The sequence below is a fragment of the Canis aureus genome, chromosome 10, assembly GCF_053574225.1.
Source record: "Canis aureus isolate CA01 chromosome 10, VMU_Caureus_v.1.0, whole genome shotgun sequence".
NCBI classification, from domain to species: Eukaryota; Metazoa; Chordata; class Mammalia; order Carnivora; family Canidae; genus Canis; species Canis aureus.
The window spans coordinates 13,328,997-13,343,704 of NC_135620.1; the positions used below are offsets into that span (position 1 = coordinate 13,328,997).

Consider the following 14,708-nt stretch of genomic DNA (forward strand, 5'->3'; position numbering starts at 1 on the left):
TTTGTATTTTTCAAATTGTTTAATAAGTGTCAAGCAAATTTGTCAGGTGCATAAATGTGCTGTCAGATGTTTTGTTTTTCATGATGAATTATTATGAGGAAACACTCCTCCACATTCCTCTGCTTATTCAGTGCTGTAATGAACATATACATAATGTCTTATCTGGATTTACAGGTTTTTTTTTAACTGATTCAAGGTTTTTTTTTAAATGTACATTTAACGTATTTCCATTCATTGTGGTAACTGATCTGTTTTCATCTCTTACTGTATCATTTTGTGTTTTTATTTTTACTATGCTTTTTGTTTTTTCTTCTTTTGTGCTTTTTTTCTTTGGCTTGTGTCTTTTTTTCTTCTATTGCTTTTACATATACACTTCTTTCTTCTAGTCATTAGGAAATTGCTATCACTTGCACTTTTTTTGAATGGCATCTACAGTTCATCAATATGGTCTCCATTTCAACAGAAAAGTAATATGTTATATCTATCTTATTCTTTTTCTGTACTTGCTTCTGTCCTTCAATCTCCCATGTTGATAGGTTTGGAATTTTCATTTCAAATTGTTTTTAAACATTTTAAAGATTCTCTTCTTCTACTTAGCAAAGTTTTCTAATTTATTTTCTCTCTGCTAATTTTTGAATTTCACTATTAGCTCATCATTTTTATTTTGCTAGAGTAATCCTTTAGTTCTTTCTGGGAATGCTTTATCTTTGAAATCAAGCAGTTTTAAGTTTTTGTCATAATTTGGAATCTATAGGAAGTGACTAGGTTTTCGGTTTCAATAATTTCTAAGTTTAATCATCTGCTTTTGGTTAATACTTAGCAATACAAGCACAACTTTATAAAATATATTCAGTCTCATACTTCCTTTGACGACTGCTGCCACTCACTATGAACAAATAGGAAATTTTTTTCCTCATTTTTCTTCCTTATTTTTCTTCCTCATTTTCTTCTCTATCACCTAATTTGGGCTGGTTTTATAATTATTACTACTTCAAGTGTTTATTTTCAAAGCTTACGAAATTATATTTTTACTTACTACTTTATCTATTAGTTCAGACAATACCTAAAACTGAAAGTGAAAGTCAGTATTCTTCTATCACCAAGATCCACTCTAATTTTCAAAAGCTCTAATTCTAATTACATTTGCTATTAAAGAACTATAGAATGCTCATTTGTAAAGCTACTGATGTCAAGGTCTCTAGTGTCTGTGGAAAGTGATGGTGAACTCAATTAAAATTTACTAAGAGAAGTCTAAAAGTATATATACTACTTAAATCCTGCACCATTTTTTATTTCAAAGTTTTTCAGAGTATACTAGCTTTTTTAAAAAATGGTCTTCTCAGAGATAGTCTATATCATCAATCTACTGACATTTAGTTGTATGACATATTTATTCCCCAGTTTTCATAGCAGATAATTCTAGGATAAAATAATTCTAGGATAAGAAAAGCCTAGGATGTGCAAGAATAATTATGTTGCAGAAGTACCTAAAAATAAGACCGCCAAAATCATGTCTGTTGATTCTATACAGGAAACAAATTATTCTGAACAGGAAACAAATTATTCTGAACCAAAAAAAATTTTCAGAAAGAAATGTATAATGGAAGTCAGAGTAAGAATAATAATCCTTAAAAAATAGTGCAATTATATAGACTATTACATTTACATTGAAAAAGTAACAGTTATGGAAAGGGTTGAAATAGCAAAAGACGGGAAATATTTCAGAAGTTAGTATGAAATGCAAGGGTTAACATTATTGCATGCAGACGGGTAAGGTAGATAAAGGAATTAGAATCCCAAGAATCCACTGCAACCACTGAAATGGTTTATTATCTTTACTATTCGTCTGTTTAAAAGACTAATGCATGCTGGCTATAAAACGTTTAAGTATGACAGAACTATGTAACATAGAAAGAGGTCTTCCATGATGTAATCCCAAAGTAAAAAAAAAAATTAGACTTTTAAAAAGCATATATACACACTTGAATAGTGTTTTTTGTATTTGTTTTGTGTTTCTGTTTTTAGGCATGTAAGTTTAGGCAAACTTAAAAGTTTGAGATTCCTTTTGGTAAAAAGAATGGCATAGATGGGACACAATTTGTTTAATTTGTCCCATATTAGGCAACAATTTTTTTGTTTCTAATTTTTCACAATTTGCAAATGAGAGTACAATGAATAATCTCAATGGATAGGAGTATATTGCAAATGTATCTGTGTACATAGTTCTCAAAATAAGATTGCTAAATCAAAGGGTATAAACAGTTCACTTTTTAATGCATATCACTAAATTTCTCTAAAAGTTACTAGAATATTAGAGTATTTTACACCTATCAAGAGCTCTGGCCTTTCCTACACATTTAATATATTAAATATGCTGATTTTAAGAGTTGTTAAAACATTCTATTGGAAACACTCTGTTCTGTTGCCCCAGAACAGCCAAAGGACTAGGATTGTACTGAAAATAACAGTATTGACAGGAAAGAGGGGTGCTTGGCTGGCTCAGTCAGTGGAGCACATGGCTCTTGATCTCTGGGTTGGGAGTTCAAGCCCCACACTGGGTGTAGAGATGTCTTAAAAATATATTTTTAAAGATTTATATATTTATTTTAGACAGAGAGAGAGCCTGTGAGCATGCATGCACACACATGTGCACAGGGGAGAGGGGCAGAGAGAGAAGGAGTGAGAGAATCTCAAGCAGACCCCCTGCTGCACAAGCCCAATGAGTGGCTCAATCTCTCAATGCTGAGATCATGACCTGAGCGGAAATCAAGAGTCGGACACTTGGTGTACCTGGGGTGGCTCAGTGCTTGAGCATCTGCCTTTGGTTCAGGTCATGATCTCTGGGTCCTGGGACTGAGGTCCCACATCAAGCTTTCTACAGGAGCCTACTTCTCCCTCTGCCTATGTTACTGCTTCCTTCTCTGTGTCTCTCATGAATAATTTTTTTTAAAAAAAGAGTCAGACACTTAACCAACTGAGCCACCTAGGTGCCCCTGAAACTAAAATCTTTAAAAGAAAGAAACAAAAATGACAATACTGACAAGGGGGAGACAGAGATACAAATGTGAGTCCTAAAATCCTGACTAAGGAAACATTCAAGGGTTATGAAAAGAGGAGTCCATGCAGTTTTTAAAAGAACCTTCTAACGTGCATACATGCTTTGTAGTTGGTCTCCAACATAAAGAACTTTGCCTGTGAAATATTGATCAACCAAAAATGTATTACTTCCAATTCAAATGTGACTGTTACAGAAGATGTAATAACAAATTACCTGATAGCAATGACAACAAAAATAAAGGGCTTCTTCTGAGTCTAGACTCAGTTTTTAACTGCCTTTTTAAATATGTTCAGTCAGAACCAACTGTGTGCTCTCAATTAACCCACCATTTTAAGCTTTGCTATTTCCTCTGGCAATATCATCATGTATGATATTACCACTGAAATAAAAGCTCTTGTGATGTTGTATTTTATTTTAATAAAGAAGGAATAATTAAATATAAATAAAATTAGACCCAACTTACACAACTAAATTGAAATCACCACTTACCTGAGTCCTTCAAACACTCATTTAATCAATATGTTTTTAATGGTAATAGTTCATGCTTACTAAGACAGCTTAATTAAGAAGTACAATGATGAAATTAGAAAGGTACTAAAGGAAGCCATCTGGACATTTAGTCTCTCAACCTACAGAGTATCTGTATTCCTTTTATGTTTTTAAAATGCATTTAGGAACAATTTGTTGAACCAATATAGCACTACCAGATGTACTCTGAAAACTGATTATGAAGCAGATGGTTTTATGATCACACTTGTGTTTTAAAAGGTGTTATTCTATTATGTAAGTTTCACATTTACGACACATGCTTCTTGTTTAGCATTGTGGATGGTGTCATTCTGTCAGAGTATCTCATACATTTCTCTTCCTTTGCATCTGTTCAGTAAATAGGCTGACTGATTCTCATAGCAGGAGGGATAAATTATCCAATTACATTGCTGGGAGAATGGTATATTACACAATCCTTATTTTCTTATTAACATGATGACATCAGTATAACCTCTACTACAGGCAACCATGGAAAATCAACACAAATGTCTAAAAGACAAGTCAGATTGTGTCCAGTTTATTAAATGACTGATTCATGTGACCTAACAAAATTTGAGATGAACATTTTATTCCTTAATGATGTCTTTCTGCTATACACCATATAGTTTTGCTTAAATAAGCTTGAAGGTATAACACACTGGAAATATTTCTATATTGTGAGACTATAATCATAATTATTCTAGGAATACTAAACTAATAATAAAAATATTAGCCTCTACTTAGCTATAATAGAAAATAAATATGACAGCATGCCTTTCTGAAGAAAGCAATTAAGTATTATGCTTTTTACTCATGCACCAAATTTCAATTTTGTCATTTCTTTAGAACATAATGAAATGTAAGAAAAGCATTTCAAGGGAATCCTGACTTGTCTTAAACTCAGTCTTTGTCCTGACATCCTGCCATTGTGTTCCCTGCCTGATTTGTTAAGGTAACTTAATTCTGGATTTGAGAGATCCAGAGGGATTTATTCTATTATCTTAATGACTAGATTAGTACTGCTGTGAGGAGAAACCTTCATTCATTCAACTCAACTTGTATTTATCTGCCACCTACAAAATGCTCCTGTGCCAGCCACCAGGGATACAAATATAAATGGGTCTTGTACATGCCCTAAAGGAGATCACAGTACAGTGGTAAAGCAGGATGCAATTATTCATGTGTGTCAAAAAGAATTACTATTATTGTAACAAATGTTAGACTGTAATTATTGGTGCTCATAATAAGGTACTAAAGAGGAAGTTCACTGATATCTATAACTTATATTAAAATATACCTAAAATAAGATGAATTGATAATGGATAGGGGGATGAATAGACAGATAAATAGGGGTATTATACAGTGAATATAGTAAAAAGTTAATGATAAAATCTAAGTAGTGGGTATATAAGTATTTACTGTAAAACTATTTCAACCTTTTTATACATTTAAACTTTTTTATAATAAAGTGTTAGAAAGGAAAAGAAAGGAGGATGCTTACAACTATAGTTATGGAGGATGGAAGGCAGTTGTTAATTATGGCTACTTTAGAGTAGACATGAGAGAAGTTGGCTGTTTTAGGGTGAGAAATGGGGTAATCAACGAAAATCAAGGAATTGAGAAACCAGGGCAAAGAACTGGAAAATTCATCTACTTAAATCAATTTAGGTACTGAAATCATCAAAATTTTAAATTTGCTGTACCAGAGAAAATTATAGTTAACCAGTATGTAACTCTTCAAGGAATGAGAAACTGGCCAATAATGAGTAACACGGTCTGATGGTAGAAGCTTCAAGGAAGGAGAGAGGGACAATGTTCTGGACACAACAGAGATAAGCAAGAAGGGCATTTATTTCAATTTCAGGCTCAGGGGCACAAGACTACAGGAGAGAAATTAGCCACTACTTGAAAAAGCTACATGAAAAATATTGAAATAAGGGTAGAACCAAGTCTTGGCTACAGTACAAAGGTAATGAAAATGTTTAATTAAAATTTGAAGGATTTTTTTTGATAAGGACAAATCACAAGTTCCAGAGAGGGCACCAGCAGAATTTAGGGAACGAAACTGGGAATAGCGGTAAAAAATTGAGTCAGAGAAGGTTAAACACAAGCTGTAGGAGGATAAGAGTCCAGATCTTCTGGTGGGGAATAAAATACAGTAATCAAAAATGTAATGGGTCTCACAGACCGAATGGAGTGACAAAATTTTGAATGATGGAAGGGGAGAAAGAGTGGTAGAGATCTTGTCAAAGCATTCAGAGAGATTAGATACTTATCACATAGATAGTCAGGAAAGGGGTTTCCAAGCAGTGGGAACAGCATGAGCAAATATTCAGAGGTATGTAACAAAAGGATGCTTCAGGGATTACAACTAGTTGAATGTTTGAGGTGTATAAAGTGCAAAGGTGACAGTTCTACAGTTCTCTGTCTACAGTTGAAGCTGTAGACAGAGGCAGGGTGCTATATGCCATGCAGGAAGGGTTTAAAGGCTATCTTGTTAAGCAGTGGGGAACCACTAAAGAATATATAACCTTGTCACAAAGATTACTCTGGACAGTATGGCCTGAACTGGATGAAGTCACTCTATAAGTGGAAAGTCCAGCTAAGAGGATTCTTCCAAGAGTAGGTGACAAATGATTAATGCCCAAGCTAGAAATGTGGCACCAGGGATGGAGAAGCATGGATACGAGACGTGTTTAGAAAAAAGGACCAAGCTTTAGAAAAACAGGCTACAGCAAAAAGCAAGATCATGGGGAAAATTTGTGACAGACACAGGTCTGAGATAATCATGGAGTCAGTCACTCCACAGGAAGTAATGGAAATTGAAGGATTTAAAGGAAGTTGAGAAGTTTGGATTAGGGAATTTACAATAAATTGCTTTTGCAACATGAGCTTGAATACAAATGTGAATATACCTAGTCACATTTGGGTTACAAAATCGGAGAGTAAGTGAAGATTGCTAAATAAATTTTAGCAGTCTTAAATATTGAACTAAAATCTGATCATGCCGGGAGGGAGTCCTGTGTCGGGCTCCCTGCATGGGGCCTGTTTCTCCTTCTGCCTGTGTCTCGGCCTCTCTCTCTCTCTGTCTCTCATGAATAAATAAATAAATAAATAAATAAATAAATAAATAAATAAATAAATAACCTTTAAAAAAAGTCTGATCATGCCCTGCCTGTCCACTGCTAGTCCAAGCATTACAATCAAAGAATGAAAATTAGTAGGAAAGAAGCATGGCAATCAAGGGAGACTTACAAGATTGATATATCTATTATAAAGACATTCTCACTTGAAAAAATATAATATTCAATAAGTTAAAATATGCAAATAGGTATAAAAGTATAGTTCTGATATATTATCTCAATATTTTTGATTTAGTAATACTTTTAAGAGCCATACATTTCAATTATAAGCCTATTACAGTTGGGCTCTGATATAACATGGAGGCAACAAAATGGAAGCATAGTCTTCACTTAGAATAGAGTTCAATCAAACAAAGTTTAAAGTTATTCCAATACCTTTGCTTGCATCAACCTAGAAATTCACTTGGTTCTTTTATTCCACATGCAGTAATGACCTAATATTTTAGCAATGGCACCAGATTGGTGCTATTCTGAAAACCTCAATGCAAAGCCAATGAAAAAATGGCCTTAAGCCCTAGTAAGTATATTAAATATACAAGACCATAAGAAAGTGTTTCTTCAATAAAAAGTTTAGAATCAGGGAAACCTGAGTGGCTCAGTGGTTGAGCATCTGCCTTCAGCTCAAGGCATGATTCTGGGGTCCCGGGATTGAGTTCCACATCGGGCTCCCTGTGAGGCACCTGCTTCTCCCTCTGCCTGTGTCTCTGCCTCTTTTCTTTGTGTCTCTCATGAATAATAAATTAAAAATATTTTTTAAAAAAGTTTAGAATCATTTCATATACTTTTTTTTAATTTTTGGTATCATGCTCCAATACACTTAGGGCATAAAATATCTCTAATCTGTGGATCCATGTAGAAATCACTTTTCATTAAGAATATACAACTAGGGCACCTGGGTGGCTCAATGGGTTAAGCATCCAACACTTGATTTCACCTCAGGTTATGGTCATGAGATCAAGCTCCAAGTCAGGCTTCACATTGAGTATAGAGCCTACTTAGGATTCTCTCTCTCTCTCCTTCTGCCCCTCCCCTCACTTCCATGCACTCTTTCCCTTTCTGAAAGAAAGAAAAAAAGAAAGAAAGAAGAAAGAAAGAAAGAAAGAAAGAAAGAAAGAAAGAAAGAAAGAAAGAAACAACCATACAACACTGTGATTGATTCCTACATTTAAAAACATTATTATTTTTACTCATGTTAAATATGATAACATGAAAATTTAAAGTTCACTTCCTGGAGTACCTGAGTGGCTCAGTCAGTTACACCTCTGCCTTCAGTTTAAGTCATGATCCCAGATTAAGTCCTGCTCAGCGGGGAGTCTGTTTCTTCCTCTCCCTTTCCCTCTGCCTCTGTCTGCCACTCCCCCTGCTTTCCTCTCTCTGCCAAATAAATAAAATCTTTTTTAAAAAAATTTTAAATAAAGTTCACTTCTTGAAAACTGAAAAAAATCACATTTATCTCAAAAAGAAAGGCCATTTCATGATTTCTAAGTATCTATTTTTGCTCTACGCATTCAACCTTGCTGTTCTGTTTCATTGATAGAACATTATGCTATTGATCCTTTGGCTTCTATTGCATTTGCAACTTGTAGGGGTTGTTTTTCTTTTATATATTTGATTATTAGTATTTCTTATATTAACGACTGGACATATGCTAAGTAAGACATAATCCTCTTTTAGCTACAATCAATATAACAAAACTGAGGCACCCATAAGAATTTTCACATTTAGTCTGGTTGCAGCCCTGCATTAGTGCTGCTGAATCTACATACTGAAAACAAAGAAAGTAGTTTTGAACAGGGCAGGTTGATGATGCTGACAAACAATTGTTATCTTCTATCTAGGATTCCTGACAAGAGGTTGTTGCTCAAGATTGCTTAATTTAAGCACTATTAGAATTAACAGTCTTTTTATCATCCAGAGAGCAAAAATTGGAGCAACTCCATTTAAAAGTGATTCTATTCTGATAAAGATATATACAACTTGTAAATCAACATATAATCCAACATACATAACTCCATTTAAAAGTGATTCTATTCTGATAAAGATATATAAGCTTGTAAATCAACATATAATCCAACGTACATAATCAACCAGTTCCCCAAACCTGAAACAAATTCAGTCACCACAGAATAAATTAAGGACTGAGCACTTCAGCAATTTTAAGAATTTCTTCCTTCCACATCTTTCTGCTCAAGTCTTATGTAAATGGATCAATGAAAATGACCTTTGGATTCTCCAACTCTTTTTAAGCAATTATCTCAGACCCTTTGACTTTACCATTGATCTTAATCTCTCTTCATCACACAGCCTACAGAGCCCATAACATTCTTTCCTTTGCCTCCAGTTTTCAGCCCAGCAATCACTTCTGGAACTTAGTGACAGAACCTGGTTTTCCTGCTTTTCACTTTTGCACTATCTTAAATACAACTTGTTCTACCTTTCTTGACTCTTTCTACACTAGTTCACCCTGGGAAAGCAATATGCCTGATCTCATAATGTAACCTAACGGCACCCTTGCCCAGCAACCTGACTGGTTCATGAATTTCCACCTTAAGATAATTCATACCCTTTTCCTAACCTTTTTTTCCTTATGATTCTCATTCAGAGAAAAAAAGAAAAACTATTAAGGAGCAGTAACATTTCAATTTGCCTGAGATTCATCTAGGAAAAAAAGAGGAAGAAAGTAGCTGAGTAGCTTATATATAACATGATTTACCCTTACTCATTCTCCGGTCAGCAGAGTAGGATTAAGAACCCAGTGAGAAAAGAGAAAAGAGAAAAAAAAAAAAAAAAAAAAAAAAAAGCACTACCACAAGAAAACTCCTTAGTCAATTTTTGATTATTCAAGCAAACCAATTCATTTTTAAAACTGATAAAAGCTCTCAAGTATCTATCCTATCTCTTCTATGTGACCATACCCTAACATAACCAAATAGTTGAGAAGGAAAAGTTTCTCTTTATAGAAGCAGGATACCTCCTAAGTAAATAACAAATAATAATTAAAACATCATCATTTTAGAACCGTTAAGAAGTTAATAAAGCTAGACAATGATCAAAATAGGTACTAATGTCACAGAGGAGTCAAATATTCATGTCCTCTCATTGAAGTACATGATACTACTAAAGAAGTGTTTTTATTTATCAAAGAGTCAGAGTCTTATTTAGCCTTCAGATCTAAGTACTAAGTCATAAGAAACATAGGGGTTGGAGGACAAATTAAATGACACCATGGTATTTCAGTTCTTAAAATAATATAATAATTATGAAACTCAAATACTCATAAAATATATCTTGTTCAGAAAAAGCAAAATTAACATTGACACTGAGAACATAAAAAAAAAAAGCCATGAACTAGAACACTGAATAAGATGCAAGGAATTTCACATATAATTGTCATATATAACTGAGCTGTAATCCCTGAAAGAAAGCAAATAAATGAATAGAGACCTATTTACAATGTTTTTCTAACCTGATCTTTAATATTTTGAAATATTTTGAGACAACACTTAAGGAATCAAAGCCTAGCAGCTGTAGAACATAAAAATATAAGCATTTTTAAAGGACAGATGGACATTAAACAACAAGAAAAAATGACCTGAAAATAAAGTAATACATGAGTAGGTAAATCAACAGAATTTTTTAAAATATAATTACTATTATGACTATATCAGAAAAAATTAGGTTCATCCTAATGTTACAGAAAACCCAAATTTACAGTGGCTTAAACATACAAATTTAGTTTTTTATCTCTTTCACTCAGAAAAGGCCCAGACTTGGTAGAACAGTTTAATGAAGTAATCGGGAACTCAAATTCCTTCTAAATTTTGACCTCATCATTACTTTATGTGGTCTTTATCTATGTATTTTTAAACATTGCTGGAGCTCCTGACATTATGCCAACATTCCAGCCAGTGGTAAGGAGAAAGAACAGAAGGTACATTCACTTGAACATAAGATATACCTATAACTTATATTTATATCCCTTTATTAGGGATATAAATGTAAGATATTGGTAAAGTGACCAACCTATTTTAAAGGAGGCTAAAGTAGAGTCTATATTCTGGGTAGTTGAATATATTTTTCTCTGTCCCAGCTTTAAAAGAAATCATTGATTCTTTTACATTACCAAATGAGGAAAATAAGTCACGGAAGAAACTCAGTCTCGGTCACAATTATAGAATTATCAATCTAGGATATTGTAAACTAAAAGAGAAAGACTGAAACAAGAAAGTTCAGCAATCCATATTTCAAGAATAGTTTTTTCAACTCATATTTTTTAAAAGATGTTATTTATTTATCTGACAAAGAGAGAACACAAGCAGGGGGAGCAACAGAGAGGGAGAAGCAGACTCCCCACTGACCAGGGAGTCGGACGTGGGACTCCATCCCAGGACCTGAGCTGAAGGCAGACATTTAATTGACTGAGCCACCCAGGTGCACTGCAATCCATATTTCAAAGAATTAAAAAAAAAAAAAAGTAAGACCAACTAAAGATAAGGTATGGGGGAAAGCAAGAGGGAATAAAAGGAAGTTAGTGGTCCAGGAGCTAACTCTATGCCGGCTGAACCCCTCAAGGACCTACTCTGATGTTTCACTGGACTAGATTTGTTCTTTTATATAAAAGAAGCAGAAATGAAAAGTAGGAAACACCTTAAATTACCCTTGACAGATATTTATTTTAATTAAAAGAAAATAAGGGTAAGTGGAAACCCAACACTTCATGCAAGAAATGTGAGACGGACTTCCAAAGCATTTGGTTTGCAGCAGTACCTGCTATGCTTTTTATCTAATGGAATTAAGACAGTCTATGTAGAGCATCCATCCACTACCCTAGTTTTACAGGTGAGAATCCTGAGGTTCAGGGAAATGAAGTGATTTATCCAGGGCCACAGAGTGAATAAATTTTAAAACTAGGACAAGTGACTCTTGAACAGTATGAGTTTAAACATACATTTTTTTTCAATAAATATAGTACCAGTACTGTTAAAGTACTTTCTCTTCCTTATGATTTTCTGAGCATTTTCTTTTCTCTAGTTTACTTTATTCTAAGAATACAGCATATACTACACATAGCATAGAATATGTGCTAATTGTATATGTTATTAGTAAGGCTTCCAGTCAACAAGCTATTAATAGGTAAGTTTCTTGGAAGTCAATTTTATAGCAGTAGTAGTATATAGTAGTAGTTTGAATGTGGGGTGTTAGTGCCCCTATTTACACCCTGTGTTATTCAAGGATCAACTATGCTAGATAGAGAAACATTCTTATATGGATCTGAAACATAGTTAAAGATGGTCTTGGCAGCATCTAGTTATTCATCAAATTTCAGCTTGCTCAATCTTGGAAAGGTCTTTGTATATCAATTTAGAATTCTTATTTTCAGATCTACATAACACTGAGTCACAAAGCCAGTTTAACCTAGAGTCATTCCCTATTTGCTCAATTCTGCATCTTTATGAGGATTAATTTAATCCATTGCTCAATCTGCCTTTATGCTCACACTGATCCAACTTTTTACTCACCTTCTACTATTAATAATAGTTTTGGGTATTAAGAAAGTCTGACTTTTTTTTCTATGCAGAATATTCTGAATGTAGCCAGGTATTCAATCCCCCCCTACACTACTATGTAACCCTGGGGCACAAAAACCACAGAGTGGTCTATGTTAATAGCCTGGATACTCTGCTATAGATACTGGAGAATTAAAACAAGGAGCTAAACTACATGCTAACAATAAGGAGACAGATATTAAACACACACACTAATGCCCTTATAATTTTAAAATTTAAGGAAAGTAACAGGTCTGGTGAAATAAAGACTTTCAACAAATGTTTAATGAATAAATTATGGGACCCAGATCATATATAGGGACTGTTAGGACTGGTATGAAGTGCAGCGGTAAAGTTAAGCTGTACCACATCATCAAGGATCTTAAATTAGCAGGCGAGGTGCTTATACTTTGCAAAACAAAGTGCATAAATAACATGAACCATTAAAGGTTGTAAAGGTTGTAAAGCCTATTTACGTTTTAGAAAGAAAATGATAATAGTGAGAGGGTGACATGCTTGGCTAAAACTAGAATCAGGAAGATAGGTTTGCTGGGGATTGCAAGAGTTCATGTAAGAGGTAATGAGGACCTCAGACTAATAGCGAGACAGGAGGAGCAGGAATGAATTTGAAAGACATTTCATGGATATTTACGACAGACTGGCAACTAATAATCCACTAAAACGTCAGGTATAAAACAGGTAAGAGATTATAGTTAACCAAATGTTTCTTGTTTGGATGACTAATGCTATGCCAGTAAATAACACAGAACAATGAGATGTATTGTTTAAAAAAAAAAAAAATTAAAGGAAGAAAATGTTGCTCCTGATAGAGAGACCTGGTCTGAAATACACAGGTCGGCCTAAGTGTAAGTGCAAGTCCATCTGCTGCTCACAGCTAAACTATGATCTGCTCTTGGACACTAATGATCTCACCAAACATCAACATCAAACAGGTCAACCATGACTAAGACAAAAAGATAACCATTATGAAATCCATAAAATACCAAATAGAATCCTCCCTCAACTCCTACTTATTTAAAAATTACAGTTTTCTCCTCACTCTAGTTAGCCTTCCTCTACATAAAATTTACTGAGCTACCCAATCACAGATTGTCCCTTCCTGAAAGTACCCAATTTATAGCTTAGTCCTTGCTTCCTTAGATCTTCTCCAAAATTACTTAAACTAAACCCAAGTGCTATAAGTTGCTTCTAACATCCTCTTAGTGAGACATCCTGCATTTCACTATGTAGTACATTCTCCCTCACTAAAACCAGTAATATTCTCAACCATTAAGTGTACTTCAGTGGCCTGTGATTTGAGATCACTGACATGGCCTATATTGTATATATATTGTATATAATTATATAATCTTGAAGAAGCTCTGTGTATAAGAAACAGTTGGAAATTCAGTTGTGGAGTTTGGATAAAAGGTATATATATATCAATATATATACATATATTGAAGAGTTACCAACTTTTATGCCAATATTTCCCAAACTATTATACATGATTTCAGTAGATTTAATAAATTTAAGATGATATGACTTGTGTTTCAATGAGATTGGAGAAAAGTAGTTTAAAACTAGTTTAAAAACTACTCTCATTGTATCCAGGCTGTTAACATTGAGAGTTCTTTACTTTAGAATTATCATAGGATTTACTTTATATTATAAATGTTACTTACATTATGAACCATACAAAATTCTAAATGTATTTCATTATAGAACCATATTTCTAGCCAGACTGATCACTGTGAAGTTTTACATAGAATTTAATTTGGGAAATGTTTCAAAAGAAATTTGAAACATTAAGGGTAGATGAGTACCCTTAATGAGTAAAAATACACCAAAAGGAGAAAAAAAATTCAAGAATATAATCTGTTGTAAAACATTGCCACTGTTAACAGTTAATTAACATAAACTCATCATTAAGTAAATTATATTAAAAACAAAGGTAACAGGCACTCAAAAATAAAAAATAGGTATCCTTCCTAAATTTTTTACCACACCACATTATCATCTATGTTCCTGAGGTTATGACTGGTCTTTATTGTAGACTCCATAAAATAGTGTGCTACTGAACATCGCTTATGATCCCCCCCGCCCCACTCAGTGATAGCTCCTTAGTAGCTTGAAAAAAGGTAATAGTGGAAGTAACACTGAATAACAGCAAATACCACAGATCAGCGCTTGATGAATTCTTTTATTAATTGACTCTAAGTTTATGATAAAGAAGGAGAAAATAATGCACGTTAAAAGTCTGCTGTGTCTACACTCATTCATTGTGCATAGCACAACGTTCTTCCAGTATTCAAAAACCAAATCCAATTCCGCAAAGAAGTGCTCTTCTCCTTTATGAACAAATGAAGTTTCAGCATATATTTTCATGGTTTTCACTTTCATCTATTCATTAATGTAAATTAAAATACTAAT

At 33.8% G+C, this 14,708-nt stretch overlaps 1 protein-coding gene across 13 annotated transcripts in view; it reads right to left on the minus strand.

Annotated features, from left to right (window-relative positions):
• LOC144321982 (uncharacterized) overlaps positions 1-14,708 on the minus strand; it is a 566,375-nt gene that overhangs the window by 542,877 nt on the left and 8,790 nt on the right. The window contains exon 1 of one of the 13 annotated variants that reach the window (XM_077911384.1): positions 7,967-8,094. The exons of the other annotated variants lie outside the window; for them this stretch is intronic. The gene's annotated coding sequence lies outside the window, so the exon portion shown is untranslated. Of the gene's footprint in view, positions 1-7,966; positions 8,095-14,708 lie in introns of those variants that run through there. 13 annotated transcript variants of the gene reach the window in all.